Here is a 27,437-nt window from a genome sequence, read left to right on the forward strand (position 1 = left end):
ATTATTCTTCAATTCTCCAATAAAAAAAAAAAAAAAGAAAAGGAAAGGAAAAGAAATCTATGCTATCACAGTCATGGGCCTGAGCTCAATCCTGACTGGGGAACTAAGATTCAACTATCTATGCAGTGCAGAAAAAAAAAAAAAATTCTATGTGGGGACTAAGAATTTTTTTTAATTTATTTTCTATTTAAATTGAGGCTTAATGTTTCTTTTTAAATGAAACTCTTTTTTTTCTGAAATAAAAATCAATAAGTCAAAAATTGGCTCTTTGAAAAATATCAGAGTCTCAAATGCAGGTATATGAACATAAACCTAATACCAGTTCTTAGACAACTAAATGTATACTTTTACCAAGGTATTCATATAGGTTTATGGAATATTATGGAAATAGTTTGGCACTCTTTCAAAGCTTGGCCTGGTAGAAGGAGATAAAATTTGTACTATGGAGATCATCAGATAGACAAGTAAAATAGCTTCTCGGTGCCTAACTAATGTATCTTTCTTATGAGATCTGAAAAGTTTGATGACATCTTAATATACATCATTTGGTCTGGCTCTTTTCCAGCTTTATTTTTGTAATTGGTTTGGTACAGAGACTGACCTTCATGACAGATTCTCAAACGTTATTTCTGTGTTGACAGAAAACAGATTTTCTAGGTAGATTGTGATAGAGTTTATGATAGATTTCTGGATGCCTGGGATGTTGTGCCTATTTCTGTCTAAAGCATCACTATCTAAAGCAAACAATGAATCCATTTACTCTCAAATCAACTGCCTTAATACAGAAATTATTGTCAAAGGAAACAGTGGAACAGAATAGAAAGTGTATATAAACTCAAAAGTTTGTATGTTTTAGCCAAATAGCAAAATAATTGTAGCTAGGTGTTGGATGCATAATAAATGTAAGCAAAAACCACAAAGAGAAATATTAAGGATGTGCATTTTATTAGTAGCATTGTTAAGAACAATAATATCTAGTAATAATCCAGAATCTTATAAGAGATGGAAATAAATAACTACTTAATCATAAAACAAAAGCATGTAGAATAAAGCATGCATTGTGTGATTTGGTTGTCTTGGATCTTATTCCAAGGATATTTGTAGAAAGCTGTCTATTACATACTTTTATCTCCTCAAACTAGAGGATTTTGGTAAAAGCTTCTTTATCATGCTAAACAATTCTGAGATTTCTCAGCTCTTAATCTCCAGTTTCCATGATAGTTGTTAATAATGCTTAGTTATATCTCTTTCTTTCATATTTCATAGCTGTAGCAAAATTTCATGTGTTAAAAGAGATTCTAAGGCAGTAAAAAATATTATGTATGATGTATAAATGTCATTATTTGTTTTGTCCAAAACCACAGAATATACAACATCATGAGTGAATCTTACTGTAAACTATGGACTTTGAATTATTATGACATATCAGGAGTGCTGTTATGTCTGACCCTTTATGGGCCATTGGACTGTAGCCAACCAGGCTCTTCTGCCCATGGAATTTTCCTGGCAAGGATACTGGAATGGGGAGGCATTTCCTACTCCAGGGGATTTTCCAGGCCCAGTGATTGAACCTATGTCTCTTGCATCTCCTGCATTGGCATACATGCCAATTCTTTACCACTAACACCACCTAGGAAGCCCAAAGGTACATCAGTTATAACATACTGATTATGGGAGAGGCTATGTATGTGTGGGGGTAGAGATATACATGACATCTCCGTACTTTTCTCTGTTTTTCTCTGAACTTAAAATTGAATTCTTTTAAAAAAGTCCTAAACAAATCTGGTATGTTTTATAAAACTCTGGTGTTAGGTCATGCAAGTGTGAGTCATTTAGAAAGATGTTGAGTTCAAGCTGTTACTAATGATATGATTGCATGTAACACTTCAGCATTTGGCAATGTCTACCTGCAATAAGGCAGAGACTAAAACTCAAAGGTGAAATTCCTAGGTATTGGTCAGTTTGTTACTAAATCATAAAGGGAAAGTTGGTGAATCTCAGAAGAAAATCAATCTTTTGTCACTAAAGTGAATATCAAAATTATAAAAGTGTAAGTGTCTGTGAGAGCTTTGTTAACTGTAGTTTTAGAACTCCATTTTTTTTTCTTTCCTGGATGTTTGTTATGGTATGAAAATTAAAGATTTTGAGTAAGCGAGAGGATTTTTCAAGGCTTCTTTATGCTCTTTTGGTAAAATGCTTGTTCCTGTCATTGAAGAGATAAATTAGGGATTTTCTAACTGAGAATGAAAACTAAAAGTACCATCTGCTACTGTTAGAACCATGGCTCTCTGTAAAATAAATGCTGCAAGTCACCTTGAGAATAAGCAAATAATGATAAGACCATATACAGAAACCATCAGGAGGGGTAAATGTGTGAATACTGTTTAGAGATATTAAAGTACACTCTGAGGTGTGGGCTTGTGTAGTGTCTCACTGTGAGAGCTCCCAGTATAAAACTGGTTACAGGAGAGACAAGAATCAGGGAAATCTCAGAAATTTTAGAAAATTTTCCACTATAAATTTTGATGCAGTACAATGACTTTTTTTCCTTGCAGTGGTAGTGTAAAATCTTTGCAAGTTTCCATTTGAGGTTCCTTGAAATTAACAAGCAGCCATGATGAAAACATCAAAGATTTTCCTCCTGTAATTTTCAGACCCTTTTTATCACTTTTCTGACTATTATGTCAGTTGTTAGGATTCTATAAAAGTCTCATTTAACCCCACCAAAGATTTCTATATTTGAGTTGTCACCATAGGGCTTGTATCCCAGAAGTTGCCTATCTGGCATATGATCAACCAGAGCATGTACTTAAGTCTTTGCGTTATCATTTTGTCCTAGTCTTGATATATGTAGCAATAACATACTTAGGAAATAGTTGAGAACTTAAAAGTTCTTTAATCTGTTGATCATTCTTAATTGTGTGTTCTACTTTGGTAAAAATAATTGTTTCCCAGAAATGTAAAAACCAAGACTTCCTTGGTGGTCCAGTGAATAAGACTCTGAGCTTTCAAGGCATAGGCCCTTGGTTTGATTTTTGGTCAGGGATAGATCCCACATGCCACAGTTATGAGTTTGAATGTCACAACTAAAAGATTCTATATGCTGTGATAAAGATTGAAGATCCTATGTACCACAACTAAGACCCAAAGCAACCAAATAATAAATAAATAAACATTTTTTTTAAAGTGAAAATCCATGGACTACCTCCAAAATATACCGGCTAACTGCATGTATTGATCCTCTGGTTAATCACAAATTTAGGTATAATTTAAATTTAAATATAATGATTTCTTCCATCTAGTCTGAATTTGCCTCTGGCAAGTGTTCATGTACTAGGGGTAGCTGATTACTTATTATGTCATTTTTTCTGATATTTTCTTGTTTCATAAACATAAACCAACTAAATTAAATATGAATTTTCTAATGGTATTCTATACAAATATGTTTGTGTATAAATCATTCTTGGAAAAAGACTAGGTAACTGGATAGTCACTTCTGGAAATAAAAGAGTTGCTTTTGTTTTGCAGTTGCTGAATCATGTCCAACTCTTTGCAACCTCATGGACTGCAGGGTTCCAGTCTTTCCTATCTTCCTGAGTTTGCTCAAACTCATGGCCATTGAATCAGTTGATGCCATTCAACCATCTCATCCTCTGTCATCATCTTCTGTCCTCAATCTTTCCAGCATTAGGGTCTTTTTGAATCGGCTCTTCACATCAGGTGGCCAAAGTACTCGAGCTTCAGCATCAGTCCTTTCAATGGATATTCAGTGTTGATTAACTTTAGGATTGACTGGTTTGATCTCTTTACTCCCCAAGCGACTCTCAAGAGTCTTCTCCAGTACCACAGTTCAAAAAGAACCAATTCTTTGGCGCTCAGCCTTCTTTATCATTCAACTCTCATATCCATGACTACTAGAAAAACCATAGCTTTGACTATACAGACCTTTGTCAGCAAAGTGATGTCTCTAATTTTTAATATACTGTTTAGGTTTGTCATAGCTTTTCTTTCAAGGAGCTAACATTTTTTAATAGAAGAGTGCCACAATTTAAAATAATACTCCTATGAATTGAAATGTGGGTGGTAATAGGATTCCAAGGATAAAAGCTTGTGTGCTGAGAAATGTATATTTTTGGTGAGTGACAAGGTTTTCTCAATTTTATTACTTTTAATTGGAGGATAATTGCTTTACAATATTGTGTTGGTTTCTTCCATATACCAACATGAATCAGCCATAGATATACATATGGAACGACAAGGTTTGAACAACATGAAGGAAAATTAACTCTCTCAAACCAAGTCGGCAAGGATTTCCAAAATCTAGTAGAATAATGGTTTACATTCCTTTTCCCTGAGAAAAGGTGAGTTTTGAAATTAGGTCAATAAAAAGTGGTAATAAACTACTAGTCTCTGATGACTTTTATGTGCTGAGTATAGACACCAAAAGTTTGCACAGAATTTCTTAAAAACGAATAGGTAGAAAGGTTTTAGATTATGTATAATATTTGAAACATGAAAAGCTGCATCGTTGGGATAAATCAAGGCCTACATCATGAAATTAGTCTTAACAAAATTAATACATTTCTTGAAAGACATTGTGTTTTCTGAGTTAGAATAATGAGTGAATAGTTAAACCTCATCGATAGCAAGTTGTTTTTGTTCAGTTGCTCAGTCACATCTGATTCTTTGTGACTCCATGGACTGCAGCACTCCAGGCTTCCCTGTCCTTCACCATCCCCCAAAGTTTGCTCAAACTCATGTCCTTCGAGTCAGTGATGCCATCCAAACATCCCATCCTCTGTCATCCCCTCCTCCTGTCTTCAAACTTTCCCAGCATCAAGGGATTTTCTAGTCAGTTCTTCACATCACATGGACAAAGTATGGAACTTCAACTTCAGCGTCAGTCCTTCTAATGAATATTCAGGATTGATCTCCTTTAGGATAGACAGGTTTGGTCTCCTTGCAGAGCAAAGGACTCTCAAAAGTTTTCTCCAACATCACAGCTCAAAAGCATTGATTCTACAGTGTTCAACTTTCTTTGTGGTCCAACTCTCACATCCATACATGACTACCAGAGAAACTATAGTTTTGACTATACAGACCTTTCTAAGAAAAATAATAATGTCTCTATTTTTTAATCCACTGTCTAGGTTGATCATAGCTTTTCTTCCAAGGAGCAAGCATCTTTTAATTGTGTGCCTGCATTCACCATCTGAAGTGATTTTGGAGCCCAAGAAAATAAAGTCTGTCACTGTTTCTATTGCTTCCCCATCTATGTCCCATGAAGTGATGGGACTGATGCCATGGATTTCATTTTTTGAATGTTGAGTATTAAGCCAAATTTTTCACTCTCCTCTTTCACCTTCATCAAGAGGCTTTTTAGTTCCTCTTAACTTTCTGCCATAAGGGTGGTGTCATCTGCATATCTGAGGTTATTGATATTTCTCCTGGCAATTAAAAGTAAGAGAACATTTCAATTTTAGAACATAGTCATAATTCATCCACATATTGTGCATGAGTAGAATCACAGGAAAATTTTAGTCCTTTCAATTCAGTTCAGTCGCTCAGTCGTGTCCAACTCTTTGCGACCCCATGAATCACAGCACGCCAGGCCTCACTGTCCATCATCAACTCCCAAAGTTCACTCAGACTCCTGTCCATCGAGTCAGTGATGCCATCCAGCCATCTCATCCTCTGTCGTCCCCTTCTCCTCCTGCTCCCAATCCTTCCCAGCATCAGAGTTTTTTCCAATGACTCAACTCTTCGCATGAGGTGGCCAAAGTACTAGAGTTTCAGCTTTAACATCATTCCTTCCAAAGAAATCCCAGGGCTGATCTCCTTCAGAATGGACTGCTTGGATCTCCTTGCAGTCCCAGGGACTCTCAAGAGTCTTCTCCAACACCACAGTTCAAAAGCATCAATTCTTCAGCACTCAGCTTTCTTACAGTCCAACTCTCATATCCATACATGACCACTGAAAAAACCATAGCCTTGACTAGATGGACCTTTGTTGGTAAAGTAATGTCTCTGCTTTTCAATATGCTATCTAGGTTGGTCATAACTTTCTTCCAAGGAGTAAGTGTATTTTATTTTTATTTATTTATTTATTTATTTATTTTTATTTATTTTATTTATTTTTTTTTTGAGTAAGTGTCTTTTAATTTCATGGCTGCAGTCACAATCTGCAGTGATTTTGGAGCCCCAAAAAATAAAGTCTGACACTGTTTCCACTGTTTCCCCATCTATTAGTCCTTTAGGTCCTGGTTAAAGGCGTATAAAAATTGGTAGAGGTCTTAATAAATCCCAGAGGAATAACTGTCTGATATACGGTTTAAATTTAAAGGGAAGGATATAATTAACTATCTTTAACTAAAAGGATCCAAATGAGGTAGAACACAGACTTTCATTGCAAATTATGCAGAGTTAGATTATACTGAGGGTAGATACTATGCAGGTATGGTTCCCCAGGAAAGAAGAACATACTTATTTTATTTATGGCCCTGAAATTATAAAGTATCTATATTCTTTCCTACTGAATGAAAGTTTGAGTATTACAATGGCTTCCAGTTTCAGAGAATATTATGCAAATTTGGCTAAATATTTAATTTGGTCAATCTAATTCTTGAGAAGTTCTGGTACAGTAATTGCACATAGCAATAGAATTTTTCTTTTACTATAATGCTGACACATCATATTGAACTTAAACATACTATTAGTTTAAAAGCAAATAATATGAATAGGTAACAGTTCAAAAGAGCTAGTTCTTGATTTTAAATAGTAGAGATTTTAGGAATTTTAAGGAAAAGGACATCAAGAAATCACTTAATTAGGCAATTTTATTGTCCATGTAAAATCTTTAAGTTCTTGATCAGATATCATATAGCAGGGAAAGATGCTCTTTAAATATTTGTGAGGGACAGCTACGTGCTAAGATCTGGAGAATGCAAAGCATTTAGAGATAACCATATAGCATTTTTTGTTTATTCTCTGGTAGAAATTGTGCAATGATGGAGGGCTTTATAAATTGGCATTATAAAGGGTGCAACAAAGATTTATAAGCTTGTCTTTTTTAGTAATATTTTTTTCTTGTGAGTTTAACAGTAAGATGAAAAAAGGCTGTGATATTGTCACTACAGAAACCCAATTGAACTCTTGTCTTTTTCCTCTCCACTTCAGTTCTTTGGGTAATGCTGGAAAATGTTTTCATAATACACTTCAAGATTGTAGTTGGTTCAATATCTCTGAGAAGTTCACATCTCTCCAGGACCTAAATATGACCTCATTTACAAATAAGATCTTATAGATATAAGAGAAAGGAGAGGGAGAGTTGGACACTGAGGCACACAGAGAGAAATGTCATATGAAAACAGAGGCAGAGATGGGAATAAATGTGGCCACAAGCCAATGAGCTCCAATGATTGTCAGAAAAAGAAAAGAAAAAAAAAAAATTTGAATTCTCCCTCAGAAACTTCAGAAGAAGCCAACCCTACTGACACCTTAATTTGGAGTTCTAGTTGCTAGAACTGAGAGAGTACATTTGTGTTGTGCTTAGTACATCTGTGGTAATTTGTGATGGCAATATCTATGGAAACTGATACACCACATGCAATTTTACATATCCCTTTATGAAAACATTCCCCTCTTAGATTTAATAACTGGGAAGATTGTATCTAGTTGTCTTAACTTTAAGGCCATCATTTTTTTGATTTTTGTTTCTGAATCTTAGTTGACTTTTCTTTTATTGCTCTTTTGAAATGTTTAAACAAATGATCTGACAATGGAGATATTTCTCATCTGATTTATTTTTTTATTTGCATTTTAATTCACTTAAATCTAGCTAAAAGCTATTCACAAAATGTGAGGTATGGAACTGTTGTCATAACTGCTACTTCTGAATATCCTTTTAAAGAACTAAGGAGCCTAACCATGAATTTTTAAACATATCCAAAATTTTTGGATCTCATTACTAGATTACAACCCAGTCAATTTTCACGAGAAATATTTTGGAAATAAGTGCTAAAACTTCTTATTTAACATCTACAGTTTTTTGAAACCTCTGATTTCTACAAGTATATGGTTTCTTAAGTCTTCCAGGTCTGTTTTTTTTTTTTTTTCATTATTTTTTCCCATTGATGGTCCTTCTAACATATGAATCTATAACATTGATTGGATCCCTTAGATTTTGTGCTGCTAGAAATATTCTAAACTCTTATGCTTGTTTCTAATTGTATAGTCACTAGAACATTTTTTGAAAATGACTCTGAGTACACACAAAAACTATGGCTAAAAATCAGCCATGAATAACTTTTTTCTCTTATAACCAGGGTGTATCATTAAAATGCAGAGAGAAATCAGGATTTTTCATTAACTATAAGGGGAGAGAAGAAGGACAAGAACAGAGGTGTTGGAGGATATGTTACAGAAGAAGAAAAATCATGAAACAAACACATTGAGATCCAGGCTGTAGTTTGAGATGACCTGAAAGAGAAACAGTTTTAGTTACTCAGATTGTTTATTTGCCTTGGGTAAGCCAAAGAACTGATGCTTTTGAACTGTGGTGTTGGAGAAGACTCTTGAGAGTCCCTTGGACTGCAAGGAGATTCAACCAGTCCATCCTAAAGGGAAATCAGTCCTGAATATTCATTGGAAGGACTGCTGTTGAAGCTGAAACTCCAGTACTTTGGCCATCTGATGCAAAGAGCTGACTCATTTGAAAAGACCCTGATGCTGGAAAAGATTGAAGGCAGGAAAAGGGGACAACAGAGGATAACATGGTTGGATGGCATCACCAACTCAATGGACATGAGTTTGGTTAAACTTCGGGAGTTGGTGATGGACAGGGAGGCCTGGCATGCTGCAGTCCATGGGTTCGCAAAGAGTCGGACATGACTGAATGACTGAACTGAACTGAACTGAAGGACTTTACTAAATAATAAATTCTCAGTTTTTTGGAAGCATCTTAATTACAATAAAAACGTAGATATTAAATATTTGAAATTTTACTATTTTCATTTTAATGAGCTTCATATATAATTTTATGCATATCACAGTCTCCGTAAAGAACTATTCTAATTTTGAATTATTATCATAAAATGCAAAAAGATAAGCATATGAATTAAATTTTGAGCACAAAAGCATTTAAGTTACAGGAGACTGGTCAGACTGGAGCATGGACCTAGACCAAGATGAATCGAAAAGCAATAAATAATCTTTTAAATAAATTACTACATTGCTTAGATCCCTACATTAATAGACAGCTATTTCCATTTGCACACTTTTAAATTTTGCAATCCTCATCCAAAACAAACTTTGGAAAGATCTCTTTATGTATAATATTCTTATGGACAAAATGAGATAACTGAGGAATTCCTAATTCCCATAAAATCTTGATAGATGATCCAAGACAAAGCTTGTCCTATAAAGATGCCAGTTTGATGAGAACTTCTAATCTTGTCACTCTTCAGGGCCAGCTCCCACAGAGCTATGTTCTAACATCTGATCATCTAATCTATGTTCACTTTCTTTGTATATATATATTTGCAACAAAGAGTAACAAAGACCAACAGAGAAATAAACAGCAGTGCTGTTAGTAACAAGGCAGTTTTCCATGAGGGATTAGAGTTTTCAAATCTGATAAGATATTCAAAAGATAGATAAAATTGTCCCTTTATTCTTAAAAGAGAAAATAAAATTATCATTTTAGAGTTTGATGAAAAGAAATTGGATCTAGATCTAACATAGCTCTTACTTAACTCTTATATTTGAACAGACTTCTGGAGCATGAGGCTCAGGAACACATGAGCTCTTCCACATCAAGAGTATTGAACTACAGCAGCAAAATTGTCTTAACAGGATGTTGGTTGAACCTTGAGGTTCAGAATTATCCAACATCAACTCACTAAAAGATTACCAGAGAGTCCCATTTGGCCAAGCAAAGATGATCTTATTAGGCCTTTACAGAATCTTAATAGATCTCAGAAGGAGAAAATCAGAGAAGTCATAGTAGTTTTAGACCCTGGGCTGGATGAATTTAAGTCAGGTCTTGCATAGTGAGGAGCTGGCTAGAATTGGGCAAGTTTTGTGATATAATAACTGAATTGGTGAGAATCTTCAGAGAAGCCATGAGTCTTCAGAAAAACCATGATGGATAAACTGCTATTTTTAATAATCAGCTCAATTGTTTTTGGTTCACAGTCTTAACTTCAATTAGCAAGTATTCCCTGGATCAAGTGTGTCTAAGTTCTTTTTGATTTTCCTGTGTAGTATTTAACAGAGAATCAGAAAAACATTCTGGTCCCAGAACTGTTAGATTTAGGGATGGTAAGAAATGTTGCTTTCTGTTCTCACACATGTCGATCTCTTCTTCGTTTATTTGGCAGTTTGTATTCTAAACAAAACATATTCAACTTTCTGTTAAGTAATATTATTTTCCTTAAGGTAAACTCATTTTTATCCCATAACTTAAAAAAATAAAGAAAGAAAAAATTACCCTATTTTCCTAATGGAACAGTACACCCAGCGATTGGGAAATCTTTGTATGATATTTGGAGATGGGGAGAAATTTAGTATAAGTTATATATCCTGACCCAATTTAGTGCAAACTTTTTGAACTAAATTAGGACATGAGTTTGAGTGAACTCTGGGAGTTGGTGATGGACAGGGAGGCCTGGCGTGCTGCAGTTCATGGGGTTGCAAAGAGTCGGACACGACTGAGTGACTGAACTGAACTGAACTGAAGGCGTTATTATACTCAATGTCACTACTAGAGATTGTAGTGTGAGAATAGCCTGTAGTGAGTTTATGGTGCTTTTCATTGATATGATTATTGTTACTGTGGTGGTAGTTTTGTTTGTTTTTTTATGTGTGTGTTTATTTTTTGATAAGAGTGGAGAGAGGGTGATTTTAAGAACCTTGCAAAGATGTCATATATCCAAAGTAATATATTTCTCTAGCTCTCAATGCATGGTATCTAAGTTACCAGAGAGTAGCAAGTCAGTTAGTTTTGTATTAGTACATGGCAAGATGACTGTTGTTCACAGGACAAGAGCACATCATCCACACTCACAAAAATGTCAAGTTTAGAAACTAATTAATTCTAATAAATACCTGTGATGTATACTTTTATACTTTTATCATCTTCTGTCTAAATGTAGAATTTTCTTTATGCAAAACCACCATTCATATTCAGAACAAAGATTGCTTAATCTTCTTGAAGGAATTCAATGCATACATCCATTAAGGGAATACTTTTTTGGTCAATGCTTCAGTGGCATTATATGTTGCTTGTTTAAAGAGAACAAACCATTTGTACACACTGAGTTCAATAAATTCTTCTTAACACTTCATCAAATAAAGATAAGAGAAGAGATTTCTGGAAATGAGCTAGGATTATTTTTCATCTTCTCAGCTCCTTGACTACTTTAACTGCTTTGCATAAGTGATAAATGATTTGTAAAGGAGAATTAGACTAATGGTGAAAATTCCTTGCCTTGAAATTGATCATTGGAATTCACCAGCAGCTGTGGTTAGGTGAAACCATTACTTTTGAAATATCTTATTCTGTGTAAAAGAGTTATATAGAAATTTACTCTTTTTTAAACATATAATTATTAAAATAGCATAATATTTCATATATATATATGTGTGTATATATATATATATATATATAATATTTCCATAAACATTTAAAGGGATTCCCAGATGGCTCATTTGGTAAAGAATCCAACTGCAATGCAGGGGACCCTGGTTCAATTCCTGGGTCAGGAAGACATTTAAAAGCATATCTCAATTTTTATTCAAACTTAGGTTCAAATATTAGAGGTCTTGTAAGTTATTGCATAGATTATCAAGTTTCATGGAACTGCATGCAAGACCAAAAAAAAAAAAAGAAAGAGTATTTCTTTTCAGGCATTTTTTTCTTTTGAATATTTGAACTCCTGAATATTGAGTGGGAAATTTGCTTTCAAACTTCATGATTCATTTACACATAAACCTTTGTGAGTGGTTTCATCTAAAAGATAGCAGAATGTTTGAAATGACAAAAAATAGCACCTCCAAAATGAGTTGTATTCAACAACAAAGTCATCAATCACAGCATGGTTTTAAAATAGTTTCAAAATATTATTGAAAAAAGCATATAAAAAGATGTGAACTAGTCAAAATTTTGAAACTTTACAAGCATGATATTAGGCCATGTTTATATGTCTTTAGTAAAAATGAGGTACAACTTTCATATCTCTCATTTTAGCTGTAACTTTCTTAGTAAGCATTACATCCATACTGCAGTAGAGCCATTATAGCTATTTACATACTGACATATTTTATCTCTGGGAAAATATGGGATATCTCTTGCATCTATGATCTCTAGGCCTTCAGAATTATATATTAGAATAAGAATCAAGATCCATGATAGAAATGGAACTAAGATAAAATTATCAAGGAATTGAATTAACTTGCTATAAAAATGATTTTCTAATGTTCTCCGACTCCATTATGGAAGAGCTAAAGGTTTAAACTGAAATTGTTAATTAATAGGTAACTGTAAACTCTTTTTCTAAATTTAGTACTATGGGACTGAAAGTTCAGGGGAACGTCTTGATTTACAGAGCAAAGATATTGTAACAAGGAATTTGGATAAGCAAGATGTAGGGAAAAGTCTCTCGAGCTGTGTAGCTTCCACTAATAATTCTGTGATATCATTGGTAAAATATAACATTAAAGTAATTTCAGTTACTAGTTGAGCATTTAACTCACGTCTTAAACCAGCTGGTGTTTCTGAACTCTAAACCAGGTAAATTTTACAAAAATGTAGGGGATGGCAAATAAGGAGTATCCTTGGTGTCCCTTCTCCTGTCTTATCCTTGTTAATCTTAGATTTTTCAAGATTGATATAGAGTGGAGGAAAAATCATTTTCTCCAAAATGAGAAGAGGCTTCTCCCAGTTATCTTTAGTAAAGGTGAGAGAGATGAGAGAGAGAGAGAGAGAGAGAGAGAGAGAGCGAGCGAGCAAAAGCAAGAGTAGAAGTAGTCCTTCCCCAAATGTGAAGCAGAAGCTCACTCTCATTACCAGGGGGGTTCACATGGGAAGAAGTAGGTCCAAGTGTACACCATCTCTTCTGTACACTACCAGGAACTTAGTCCCCTTGTTGTACATAATAAAAAGTCCCAGTTTCCGTTATGGGTGTCTATTCAAATATCTTTAACCTGGCCAATTAATTTGGTAGGAGCAGGAATTGGTGAAATTTCTCCTAGCAATAGAGATTGTCAGTTTCATCCATATTAGAGATGGCCTTATAGACTTGTAGAATTCCCTCTTGCCCATTAGGACTATGGGCTTGCCCACTCACCAGCTGGTTGGCACCAGTCTTGGGACCCCTCAGGCCAAGTGGATGTCCTTACAAGGTCCCAGTCCCACCAAAGAGTGAGCAGGTACTAGCTGAGGTCTCCCCTGCCCCTCTAACCATTTTCTTAGGGACCTTGAACCAACCACTAAAAGCCAGCTACTTCCACACAAAGCAGTTCCTGACAGCCAACTGTGTCAGGGGCCAGTCTTGCCTCAGTTCAGTTCAGTCACTCAGTCGTGTTAGACTGTTTGCAACTCCATGAACTGCAGCACGCCAGGCCTCTCTGTCCATCACCAACTCCCGGAGTTCACTCAAACTCACGTCCATTTAGTCGGTGATGCCATCCAGCCATCTCATCCTCGGTCATCCCCTTCTCCTCCTGCCCCCAATCCCCCCCCCCCCCAGTATCAGAGTCTTTTCCAATGAGTCAACCCTTCACATGAGGTGGCCAAAGTACTGGAGTTTCAGCTTTAGCATCATTCCTTCCAAAGAACACCCAGGACTGATCTCCTTTAGAATGGACAGGTTGGATCTCCTTGCAGTCCAAGGGACTCTCAAGAGTCTTCAACACCACAGTTCAAAAGTATCAATTCTTTGGTGCTCAGCTTCGTTCACAGTCCAACTCTACATCCATATGTGACTGCTGGAAAAACCATAGCCTTGACTAGACGGACCTTTACTAGTGCACAAATAGTAGTCAGCCCTACTACAACACAATGGCACATACAGGCTACATAGGGAGTACCTCTAGAGCAATACCTCTGGTGACCAATCAGGAATGTGCTGCTGAGCCCGATTTAAGCACTCTTACATAAGGCAACCTCTGTAAAGCCAGGAAATATAACTGTCTTACTTAATATATAGAAATAAAGACACAATAAGCAAGATGAGGTAGTATAGAAATATGTTACAAATAACGAGATAAAATAAACCCCACAATAGGAATTAAACATAATGGAAGTAAGCAATATAACAATAAAGAATTCAATCAAATAATCATCAAGATGCCCAGAAAACATGGAAGAAGAGTACAAAAACACCAAAAGAGGTTTAACAGAGAGTTAAAACGTATAAAGGAGAATGAAACGTAGCTAAAAAATATGACAATTAAAATACAAATACAGTAAAAGGAATCAACAGTACATTAGATGAGTAGTTCCCTGGTGGATCAGTGGTTAAAAATATGCCTTCCAATGAAGGCGACATGGATTTGATCCCTGGTTCAGAAAGATTCCACATGCTTCAGGGCAACTACACCTGTGTACCACAACCAAGTCTGTGCACCCTAGAGTCTGTGCTCCACAACAAGAGAAACCACCACAATGTGAATCCCGTGCACTGCAACTAGAGAGCTGCCCCACTCAATGCTACTAGAGAAAGCCCATGTGCAGCAAGGAAGACCCAATACAGCAAAAAAAAAAAAAAAAAAAAAAAGCATAATGAAATAAATAAATTTTTGAAAACTGGTAGATTAGATGATACAGAGGAATGGATCAGTGAACTGTAAGCCAGAGTAATGGAAATCTATCCAAGCAAAAGAGTTTTAAAACAACTTTAAAAACATGAAAAATTTCCTGGACAACATAAAGCATGATAACATTTGCATTATGGGTGGGAGTTTCTCAGAAGGAAAAAAGACACATTACTTGAAGACATAAGAGCTGAAATTTTCATAACTCAGTAAAGGAAACAGGCATGGAATACTGGAAGCACAGAGTCTCAAACATAATCAACCCAAAGAGGTCCACACCAAAACATATTGTAACCAGGAAAAAATCAATAAATAAAAAGAAATTTTAAAATAGCAATGGAATAGTAATTAGTTACATACAAGATAATTCCATGAGCCTATAAAACAACTTCTCAGTGGAAGCACCACAAGCAAGAAGGAAGGGGAAAATAAATTTAAAAATGAGAAGAAAAATATATAGCTAAGATTATTCTACCCAGTAATGCTCTCATTTAGATTTGAAGGAGAGACAAAGAATTTTGCAAACAGGTCTTCAGTACCGATTCAAGCTTTATAATGAATGTTAAGGGGAAATCCCTAAACAGAAATAGAAATATAAAAATTACAAGAAGAAATATCTCAATAGTAAAGGTAAAAATGCAGTAAAGTTAGTGGAAGTTGGTCAAAAACTTACAAAGCTAGTAGGATCGTTAAAAGATAAAATTAAAAAAAAATCATCTTTACTCATAACAAGTATTTAAAGGATATACAAAACAATAAGATTCAGCATGTAGCATCAAAACTATTAAAAATGTGGAAGGACTACAATACAGAGTTGTTACAATGAATTCAAACTTAAGATATCAACTTAAAACAACCATTGTTGTTGTTGTTGCTGTTTAGTTTCTAAGTAATTTCTGACCTTTTATGACCCCATGGAATGCATCATGCTAGCTTCCCTCTCTTTCACTATCTCTCAAAGTTTGCCCAAACCCATGTCCATTGAGAGAGCGATGTCATCCAACCATAATGCTTTGTCACCCCTTTCTCTGTGTACCCTCAATCTTTCCCAGTATCAGGATCTTTTCCAGTGAATCAGCTAAACACAATCAGGTGGCCAAAGTATTGACACTTCAGCTTTAGCATGAGTCCTTCCAATGAATATTCAAGTTTGATTTCCTTTAGGATTGACTGGTTTGATCTTGCTGTTCAAGGGACTTTCAAGAGTCTTCTCCAGCACCACAGTTCGAAAGCATCAATTTTTTGGCACTCAGGCTCATTTATGATCCAGGTATCACATCAGTACATGACTATAGGAAAAACCATACCTTTGACGATATGGACCTTTGTTGGCAAAATGATGTCTTTGCTTTTTAATATGTTGTCTAGGTTAGTCATAGCTTTTCTTCCAAGGAACAAATATTTCCTAATTTTTTGGCTGTAGTCACCATCTGCAGTGATTTTGGGGCCTAATAAAAGAAAATTTGTCACTGTTTCCACTTTTATCCCATCTATCTGCCATGAAGTAATGCGACCATATGCCATGATCTTAGTTTTTTTTATGATGAGTTTTAAACCAGATTTTCACTCTCATCTTTCACCTTCATCAAGAGGCTCTTTAGTTCCTCTTTGCTTTCCGCCGTTAGAGTGGTATCAGCTGCATATCTGTGGTTGTTGAAACCTCTCCTGGCAATCTTGATTCCAGCTTGGGATTCATCCAGTCCAGCATTTCACATAATGTTCTCTGCATATAAGTTAAATAAGCAAGGAACCTTGACATATTCCTTTCCCAACCTGAACCAGTCTGTTGCTCCAGGTCCAGTTCTAACTCTTGTTTCTTGACCTACACACAGGTTTCTCAGGAGACAGGTAAGGTGTCAATTTTTCCATTTCTTTAAGTATTTTCCACATTTTATTGTGATTCACACAGTCAAAGGCTTTAGCATAATCAATAAAGCATATGTAAATTTTTTTTTTCTCCTGGAATTCCTTTGCTTTCTCTATGATCTAACAGATGTTGGCCATTTGATCTCTGGTTCCTCTGCCTTTTCTAAATCCAGCTTGCACATCTAAAAGTTCTTGATTCACAAACTGATGAAGACTAGCTTGAAGGACTTTCAACATTACTTTGGTAGCATGTGAAATGAACACAATTATATCATAGGTTGAACATTCTTTGGCATTAACTTTCTTTGGGATTGGGATGAAAACTGACATTTTCTAGTTAGAGGAGATAGATAAATCATATGTATATCTATATCTATGTCTACCTTATGATAACCATAAACCAAAATCTGTAATAGATATACACAAAAGGAAGAAAAAGAAATAGAAACAACATTTCAACTAATCATGATATTACAAAAGAGAGCAAAAGAAGACAGAGGCAAGCAAAGAACCACGGAAGTAATTTCAAAGAAAGTGAAAAAATGGCAATAATACATACATATCAATAAACACTGTAAATTAAAACGTATAAATAAACACTACTATCCAAAAGTATAGTGACTGAATGGATTAAAAAAAATAATATCCGTATACATGCTGCCTGCAAGAGATTCATTTCAGATCTAGACACACACACACACACACATTGGAAAGAAGTTGATAGAAAAAAGTATTCCATGCAAATAAAAAGAAAGCAGAGGTAGCAGTATTTATATCAGACTGAATAGACTTTAAACAAAGATTGTAACATGAGACAAACAGGGACTTTACATAATAATAGAGGAACTGATCCAAGAAGCCAGAACAATTGTAAATATGTCATCCCTCAACAAGGAACTCTTGAATACATCATGCAAATATTAACAAATAAAGGCAGTAACTTACAGTAACACAATAATAGTAGGAGACTTTAACAGTTGATTTATATAAATGGACAGATCATAAAGACAAAAAAATCAAGAACACAATGATATTAAATGATTAATTAGACCAAATGGAGATAGATATAGAATAGGGAATATTCTCTAGGGTAGATCACATGCCCAGTCACAAAACAAGTCTCAATAAATTTAAGAATATTGAAATCATGTCAACCACATCTTCTGATAGTGATGTTATAAGACTAGAAATCAACTATAAGAAAAAAAGCTGCAAAAAACACAAACACATAGAAGCTAAGCAATATGTTATCAACCAACCAATGGGTCACCAAAGAAATCAAATAGGAAATAAAAAAAACTTCCTTGACAAAAGTGAAAATTGAAGCACCATAATGCAAGATCTATGGGATATAGTGAAAGAAATTTTAAGATGAAAGTTTATGTCTATACAAGCCTATCTCAATAAAAAAGAAAAATATCATGAAAACTACCTAAACCAACAACTAAAGAAACTGGGAAAAGAAGAAGAAACAATACCCACAGTTAGTATGTGAAAAGAAAAAAATAAAAAGTTGAAAAAAAAACCATGAAAATAAAAGCTACATCTTTAAAAAGATAAAATATTTAAAACTCATCAAGAAAAAAGAGAGCTGAAAAAAATAACATTACAAATTAAAAAAGAGGGGGTCTACCAAACAGGAAGGCTTGGCTTTGGAGAAGCAATCTGAAAATTCATCCTCTGCAAAAAAAATGAAAAGGAAGTTTCCAGTCTCTGTGTATAAGCACTCAGAGTACTTTTGCTGATGAGCTATTTTAAGACCTTCGGCTGAACACTCAGTGGTCAGGTATGGATGTGAGAGTTGGACTGTGAAGAAAGCTGAGCACCGAAGAATTGATGCTTTTGAACTGTGGTGTTGGAGAAGACTCTTGAGAGTCCCTTGGACTGCAAGGAGATCCAATCAGTCCATCCTAAAGGAGATCAGTCTGGGTGTTCATTGGAAGGACTCATGCTGAAGCTGAAACTCCAATTCTTTTGCCACCTCATGCGAAGAGATGACTCATTGGAAAAGACCCTGATACTGGGAGGGATTGGGGAAAGGAAGAGAAGGGGACGACAGAGGATGAGATGGCAGGATGACATCACCAACTTGATAGACAGGAGTTTGGGTAAACTCCGGGAGTTGGTGATGGACAGGGAGGCCTGGCATGCGGCAATTCATGGGGTTGCAAGGAGTCGGACACGACTGAACTGAACTAAACTGTGTAGCTAGTATTTCTGATGTGATTTAGGTTTTGTGAAAGAGATGTACTTGTATAAGACTTGACTTTGCAAGTGAATTGAATGGGGAGAAAGGTAAGGTATACTGCAAGATTTTACCAATAAAGAAAATAGCAAATGTTGTACAGTTTTAGATCTGGCAATAGTAGAAGAAATTTAGCAATTTGGCACCAACTCTCTTAGCCTAGACCCTCCATGTGGCTTTAGGAGTTATTCCCAGAAATATAGCCCATGTTCTATTTTTTTTTGCAGTACTCTTAATAATTCTTTAAGCCATTTAGTATTATGCAATAAATATGCTTCTGCTTAAACTGGCTAGAGAAGATACTGGGTTTTTGTAACCAAATGTAACAAATACATATTGGTTCTAACTGTATTTATCTCAAATATAATTTGTTAGTAGTTAAAAAAAAAAAAAAAAAAAAAAAGAAAAGAACCAAACTAAGACCATAGAAATACAAAGAATTATGATTCCTATAGGCATCCACTAATAAAATGGATAAATTAGAAGAAATGGATATGTTTCTAGACATGTAACATATCTCAAAATTACATGAGAAAGATATAGACTATATAAACAGATCAATTACCACCAATAAAACCGAATCTGTAATAAAACAAAGAAAAAAAGATCCTGGCCAATGAAAGTCTGTCATCAGAAAACCTCACAGTTGAATTTTATGACACATTTAAAGAAATTATTATACAGAGTGAAGTAAGCCAGAAAGAAAAACACACAGTATACTAACGCATATATATGGAATTTAGAAACATGGTAACAATAACCTTGTATACGAGACAGCAAAAGAGACACTGATGTATAGAACAGTCTTTTGGACTCTGTGGGAGAGGGAGAGGGTGGGATGATTTGGGATAATGACATTAAAACATGTATAATATCATATATGAAACGAGTCACCAGCCCAGGTTCCATGCACGATACTGGATGCTTGGGGCTGGTGCACTGGGACGACCCAGAGGGATGGTATGGGGAGGGAGGAGGGAGAAGGGTTCAGGATGGGGAACACATGTATACCTGTGGTGGACTCATTTTGATTTATGGCAAAACCAATACAATATTGTAAAGTTAAAGAAGTTACCACATATTCTCAAAGTATTTCAAAACACTGAATAGGAAGGAATACTTCTGAACTCTTCCTGTGAGGTTGGCATCACTCTCAGACCAAGAAAAACTCAAGAAAAAAGGAAAATTAAAGTCCAGTATCACTGATGAACATTGATGCACAATTAGGCAAAAAAACTGGATTCAACAATGTATTCACATTAACAGGATCACATGCCATGATTGTGCCATTTATTCCATGGAGTGATTCAACATATCCAAATCAAATGTGACAGGTCACATTAACAAATTGAAGAATAAAAATTATATGATCATCTCAGTAGATGCACTAGTGATTATTTTTTAATACATAGAAATATGGAATCACTATGCTGTGCACCTGGGACTAACATATTGCTGGGTCAATTATAATTCAATGAAAATTATTTTTTACAATATTTATAACCATATTCCAAGACTACAAATTTTAACATATTTTCAGCAAAATTAAAATAGAAAAATTAAAAATTATTTTACATATAGTTTCCCCAGTTATTTTATTCTAAAATATATAAATAATATGTTAAAAGTCAAAATATAAATTATTATTAATGTGCATACAATTTTCAAATAACTTATTTAAATAAAAGTGAATTTTTAATTCATTTTTTGAAGGTTAAGTCTTATTAGATATTTTCATAAGACTAAAATATCCATCTGTGGACTTTTAGTGTATTATACTAAGCGAAATTAATCAGAAGAAGATAAGAATATGCTATGATCTCACGTATATGTAGAATCTGAAAAACAGAACTAAAATATTGCAAAATATAAACCTCACAGATACAGAGATCAGACTGATAGATGCCAAAGTCAGGAGTTTGGGGATTAATTAAATGAGTGAATGTGCTCACAAGGTACAAATTTTGAGTTGTAAAACAAGTTTTCGAGATGCAGTACACAACGTTGTGACTGTAGTTAATAATACTGTATTGTATATTTGAAAGTTACTGATAGGGAGAAGGAAATGGCAACCCACTCCAGTGTTCTTGCCTGGAGAATCCCAGGGACGGAGGAGCTTGGTGGGCTGCCATCTATGGGGTCTCACAGAGTCAGACATGACTGAAGTAACTTAGCAGCAGCAGCATGCAATAGACTAAGTAGATCTCAAAAAAATATATTTTGTAACTATGCATGGCAATGCATGCTAAGTAGACTTACTGGTGTGATCATTTTGCACTAATATTGAATCATTACATTGTGCACCTTAAATATAATGTATGTGTGTGTGTTAAACTGCTTCGGTCATGTCCAGCTCTTTGTGACCCCATGGACTGTAGCCTGCCAGGCTCCTCTGTCCATGGGACTCTCCAGGCAAGAATACTGGAGTGAGTTGCCGTTTCCTCCTCCGGGGGATCTTCCCAACCCAGAGACTGAACCCACGTCTCCTGGCCCATGCATTGAAGGCAGATTCTTTATCCCTGAGCCACCAGGGAAGCATTATATGTCAGCTATATCTCAATTTAAAATTTTTTCACAAAGAAAGAGAGTAGTGTAAATGTAAGTTGTTTTCTATATTTTGTTTAGCTGGCATTTTTAGAATAGAATTTATGTGAAACTTTTAGTGAAAACATTTTACTCACTTTTGCTTAGCATCCTTTTTTGGTTCATTCAATTTCCAGTAAAATGCAACATAAAAAATATATCATTTTTAATGTGGCTATTGCAAGCACGGTGGTGGTTCAGTGGTAAAGAATCCACCTGGAATGCAGAGGACACAGAAGATGCGAGTTCAATCACTGTGTTGTGAAAATTCCCTGGAGGAGGGCATGGCAATTCACTGAAGTATTCTTGCCTGGAGAATCCCATGGACAGAGGAGCCTGGTGGGCTACAATCCATAAGATCACAAAGAATCGGACACACCTGACGTGACTGAGCATGCATATTGCACACATATGATATAATTTTCCTTAAATCACTTGTGAAAACTGCATCAATTGTGCATCCGTTCATAAGGAAAACCAAACATCAGCCCCACACTATACACAGTAAACTATTTACAAAAGGAGATACATCAAGTGCCAAATTCCTGAAAAACAGAAGACTTAAAACAGCTCCACATGGTGCCAGGACATCCTAACTATTGGTAAACTAGTTCACATCCAAACGGCAAAGCCTAGAGGTATAGAACAATATTCAAATAGATGCAAAGAAAATGCTGCCAGTAGAGTCTTCTAAGGTCTTTCAAGATGAAAATTTTCTAAGTAGATCAATGAAAGTAGAACTAGTACCTTATGTTATAAGGAAACTGAACACTGAGTTAAACTGTCAATATGCAAATATACACATTAGAGCCTCAAAATAGTAATAGGTTCTATAAGTGAGAGTTGATGAATAGGGAGGAAAGAAAGTTTTCGTTTACTTATTTTTTTGCCTGAGTATGTATTTTATGCAGATTTTTTCCCCTTCATAAATTGTGAAACTTGTGGTGGTTCAAGAATAAAAACTAACAGATTCAAAAATCAAACATTTTTCTTTCCTCTCAATGTGCTTGTGCATGCTAAGTTGTGTCAAACTCTTTGTGACCTCATGGACTGTAGCCCACCCGGCTCCTCTGTTCATATAATTTTCCAGGCAGGAATACTGGAGTGGGTTACCACATCTTACTCCAGGGGATCTTCCCAACCCAGAGATTGTACCCGTATCTCCTGCATTAGCAGGCAGATTCTTCCTCACTGTGCCACCTGAAACGCCCCCTTTCCAAATAGTTTGGAAAGAGAGCAATCCAAAGCTATATGTCTCCCTGTGTCCTAAGGGAATCTGGTGTGAGTTCTGGCAAGTTTGAACAAGATAAGAAATGACCATCTAGACCTCGGTTACCTGGAATCCAAATGTATGAAATGCTATCTCAGTGAAGTGTATGAGAACAGTTACTGCCTGCCTCAGTCTCCATGGTAATGATGACACAGAAAAAGGATCTCTTATGTAACTGGAAACCAAAGAAGAATGAGATTTCTAGGTTAATATTCCATCAATCAGAATTGACTTTGTAAGAAAAATAAATGCTGGAGAATAGGTGGATTATAAAAATTAAGATTTATGGCATTTAGCTAGCATACTCTTTCACAAAAATTTTTCTATGTTGCCTTAAAATATATCTGCTCCTTTTTACACTGTAACTTGTCAAGGAACTCGAAATTCTCATTGTCAGATATTTATTCAGTTTATTTTATATTTGGAGCCTCTGAAAATCTGCATTAGGTATTATCTTCCCTTTACTTGTTAGCATGAAGTACATTGTCAGAAAAATTATCAATAACCAATTAATGCATTGAGATAAAGTGAATTTCAATGTGAATTTAAATCAAAGTACAGTTTCTAACATGACAGTTAATCAGGTAGATACTTGTTACCGGACAAGAGAAGATAAAGAGTAGGTCCAGGTAATAATGTCCTACCAGGAAAAAGGCTTCTTGGTAGGTATCAAGGTACCTACCTCAAGGTAGCTTGAGGCCCAAGGTACATGATGTGGGCCTATTAGGAAGGAAGGGTTGCATATAGGTGTGCTAAAGGAGATTCATCTCAACACACAGTATAATAAAAGGAGAGAGCTGAAGATGAATTACCCACAAAGTGGATGTACTAATTGATTTATACTGATTTGAGGCTTTCCAGGAGGCTCAGTGGTAAAAAATCCATCTGCCAATGCAGGAGACACAAGAGAGGCAGGTTCTATCCCTGGGTTAGGATGATTTAGCCACTGAGCATGCACACACAAGCACACACACACATTTTTTGAATTCATAATTTGCCCCCCCTCAAAGAAGGAAGCAGCTATCTATAGCAAATACAACTATTTCTTTTATAAAATCTCCATTTTATTCTGACCCTTGAATTTGAGTCTGATAAATACCACCTCGATTCCTTTGATCTTGAAAATAATATAAATTATATAATATTGAGAATACTCTCCAGCAGAATTCTACAGCCTCAAGACTCTTTGAAGGGAAAGCAATAGGAATGTAAGGCTTCCAACACTACCCCAATTCCTGCCCTTGATTTTGACAGATATTTACATTTTCAACAAAGAAAAAAAGAGAGAGGTTATAGGAAATTTGAAATGATTAAAGTACTAGTGCTGTTTATTTGGGTTTCCCAGGTAGCTGAAATGGTAAAGAATCTGCCTGCAATTTGGGAGACCTGGGTTCACTCCCTGGGTCTGGAAGATCCCCGAGAGAAGGTCATGCCTACACACTCCATTATTCTTGCCTAAAGAATTCCTTGGACAGAAGAAGCTGTTGAGCTACAGTCCATGGTGTGGCAGAGAGTCGGACATAACTGAGTGACTAACACACACACACACACAGACACACACACACTGTTTATTTAGAGCAGAGTATGGATTTTATATACCTCCCTGAATGAAATACAAATGCATTTTGGGGGTTTACCAATTACACCTGAATGTAATATATTAATATACACACTCTCCAATCCAAGTGATGTATTTTTAATCTAAATATTTGTTATCACATAAACATAAAATATATTTTATTTTATAGAATTTGGAAACTGCAGAAATGTGAACATATGTGAAATATGCTGAAGAAATGAGAGATGTGTTTAGCAGAAACATACCTTTTAATCTGCTTGTATTCTAGGTGATGTTCAAAGGTATTTTGCAAGCTTCTTTATATTTTCCTAGATAATTACTTTTTCAATAATGACTAGTAGTTGACTGTGTACTTGTTTGTTGTTTAGTCCCTAAGTCACATGTTCCACTATTTTTCAACCCCATGGACTGTAGCCCATTAGGCTCATTTGTCTACGGGATTTCCCAAGCAAGGATATTACAGTGGGTTGCCATTTCCATCTTCATGGATGTACACTTACAACTTGCAAAATGGATTGCTACTTTAATTTCTTTGAAGTCAAGTCATTTTTAAATGGGAAGAAAATACTCTCCTGCAAACAGAATGGGTCTTCAGGGAGTTAGACTCTGAGAGACTATTAATGACTGGCTTAGGCAGATTGCTTTCATTTCAGTGAAGGAGGAAAGTGAGATGCTTAATGGAGACTATAAATTAACATGTTTATTAGCATGCCCTCTCATACTTATAATCTATCATACTAGGCCTTTCTGCTTAAATTAATTCCTTTTTGGCTTTCTCTTGCAAGCCACCACTTCACTGACTGATTAGATACTGTCAGTGTAAGTGAAGTATCAAGATGCCACCATCCAAACATTGGGACTATTTAGACACATCAAGGTGTATAAATAAGGAGTAAATATATGTGTGCATGTGCTCAGTCACTTCAGTCATGTCCAACTCTTTTGTGACCCCATGGACAATAGCCCTCCAGGTTCCTCTATCCATGGGATTCTCTCAGCAAGAATACTGGAATGGGTTGCAATGACCTCCTCCAGGGAATCTTCCCAATCCAGGGATTGAACCCATGTCTACTGCATCTCCTGCATTGCAGGCAGATTCTTTTACCAACAAGCCACCAATGGGGAAGCCCAAGGAGCAATATAGATATAAACTTTAAAAGGTATTATTGTGACAAGGAATGAACCACTTAGTAAGAGATTGTTCTATAACATTAGTTCTGCTCAACTGCATGTGTATATAGCATTTATGATGTCCTGAGAAAAGTCATGAGTCTAAAAATTTTATACACAATCCAGGTTATGTCATTAAAATAACATTTCAACTCCACTCCACCACTCTTATCCAGTTTAGAATTGAGTAAACTGAGGCATGAAGAGATGACTTTATTCAAAACACAGCTGGTAACAAAAGAGTGAGAATTCAAACTTAGGGAGTCTGGCTCTAAAACCTAGTCTTAATTTCCATGCTACATAGCATGACTACCTTGGATGATATCAAGCTCTTTCACATGAAGAAGCTACATTACTGTCTATTGGAAGCTGGGGCTTTCAGTTAATTCACTGAAGAAATACACATTTCCTGTTTCCTAATTTCAGACCCTGTATCAGCTCCTTGAAAGAAAGGACAAATAAGACGCAAGTTTATCTTTTAAGGTTTAGAATTTAGCTAGGTAATATTCACTAAAATGCTAGAAGGAAATTTTAGTGTCTGAGGGGATGGCAGAGAACTCAGAGGAAGTGAACACTGAGAAAGACTATAGCATCTTATTATTCAGAGAATTGAGAGAGTAAAATTCTTCATGAAATAGATAACCTACACCTAACAACAACAACAAAAACAAAAAAAGGTAATTGAAAATATTGGAGAAGAATCGGGTTGGAAAGTCAGAGAGAGTGAATAGAGGTTGTGGATGAAAGAAATTTGGGGAATGAGACCTGGTGGGAAAGTTAGAGTAAGGTAATAAAAATATTTTATACTGGGGGAGGGAAACACCAGAAAATTTTAACCTGAAATAATTCTGAAAAATAATATGAACTTTTTACCCCATGCTATGCTATGCTAAGTCACTTCAGTCGTGTCCGACTCTGCGCGACCCCGTAGACAGCAGCTCACCATTCTCCCCCGTCCCTGGGATTCTCCAGGAAAGAACACTGGAGTGGGTTGCCATTTCCTTCTCCAATGCATGAAAGTGAAAAGTGAAAGTGAAGTCACTCAGTCGTGTCTGACTCTTCGTGACCCCATGGACTACAGCCTACCAGGCTCCTCTGTCCATGGGATTTTCCAGGCAAGAGTACTGGAGTGGGGTGCCATTGCCTTCTCTGTTTTACCCCATGGTGGTATATAAAACAAATGTGTGATGACCTAAAATGTTGTGGTGTCCTGCAGTGTGTTGGTGCCAGATCCCTTCTCCATCCATGGGCTCTGCTGGAAGAAGGCACATTCTTATTTTTCTATCTGTACGTGTTCCCTGAGATCAAGTGGAGATTAGATGGCCTCCTCCCTCAGAGGTTCTTGATGATAATAAATTCAAATGCATAAGTAAAAATGTTACATTACAGGGGCAAACATTCTATTTTAGGTTAGTTTTATACTGGGCTCTTTCATTTTTGTTAGGTTTGATTCTTATTTTTCTCTTTAGGCTGTGTGACCAATTTCAAATGACTTTGTGGGGAAGCACAATTACAGGACATTTTGGGGAGATTGAGGGTCTATTTACTCTTAACCCCTCATCCTTCTAAAAGACTCATTAAAATATTCCTTTACTGGGAACCTAGTAAGCAGTCTTCTCAGGTCAGTAATTTCACCTTCTTTTTATGAAGAGAAGTGATATTTCAGTGTGCTTGAAGTGTCCTTTCAAACAAAACTGAGTACTCTTCCGGAAATGAAAGATTTTATATCATTAGCCTTTTTATTATATCTCAAGGAGTTGATGAATGTAATCCATAAGAAAAGATAAGTGAACAGGATAATTTTGGGGGCAAGGATAACATAAATATAATATCATATATAATATGCTATGATATATTATAAGCTTAGATTCTGTCCCATAACCCCAGTAAGATACTCTCTTACTGTGTTG

This window comes from Bubalus bubalis, chromosome 12, assembly GCF_019923935.1.
Source record: "Bubalus bubalis isolate 160015118507 breed Murrah chromosome 12, NDDB_SH_1, whole genome shotgun sequence".
Lineage (NCBI taxonomy): Eukaryota > Metazoa > Chordata > Mammalia > Artiodactyla > Bovidae > Bubalus > Bubalus bubalis.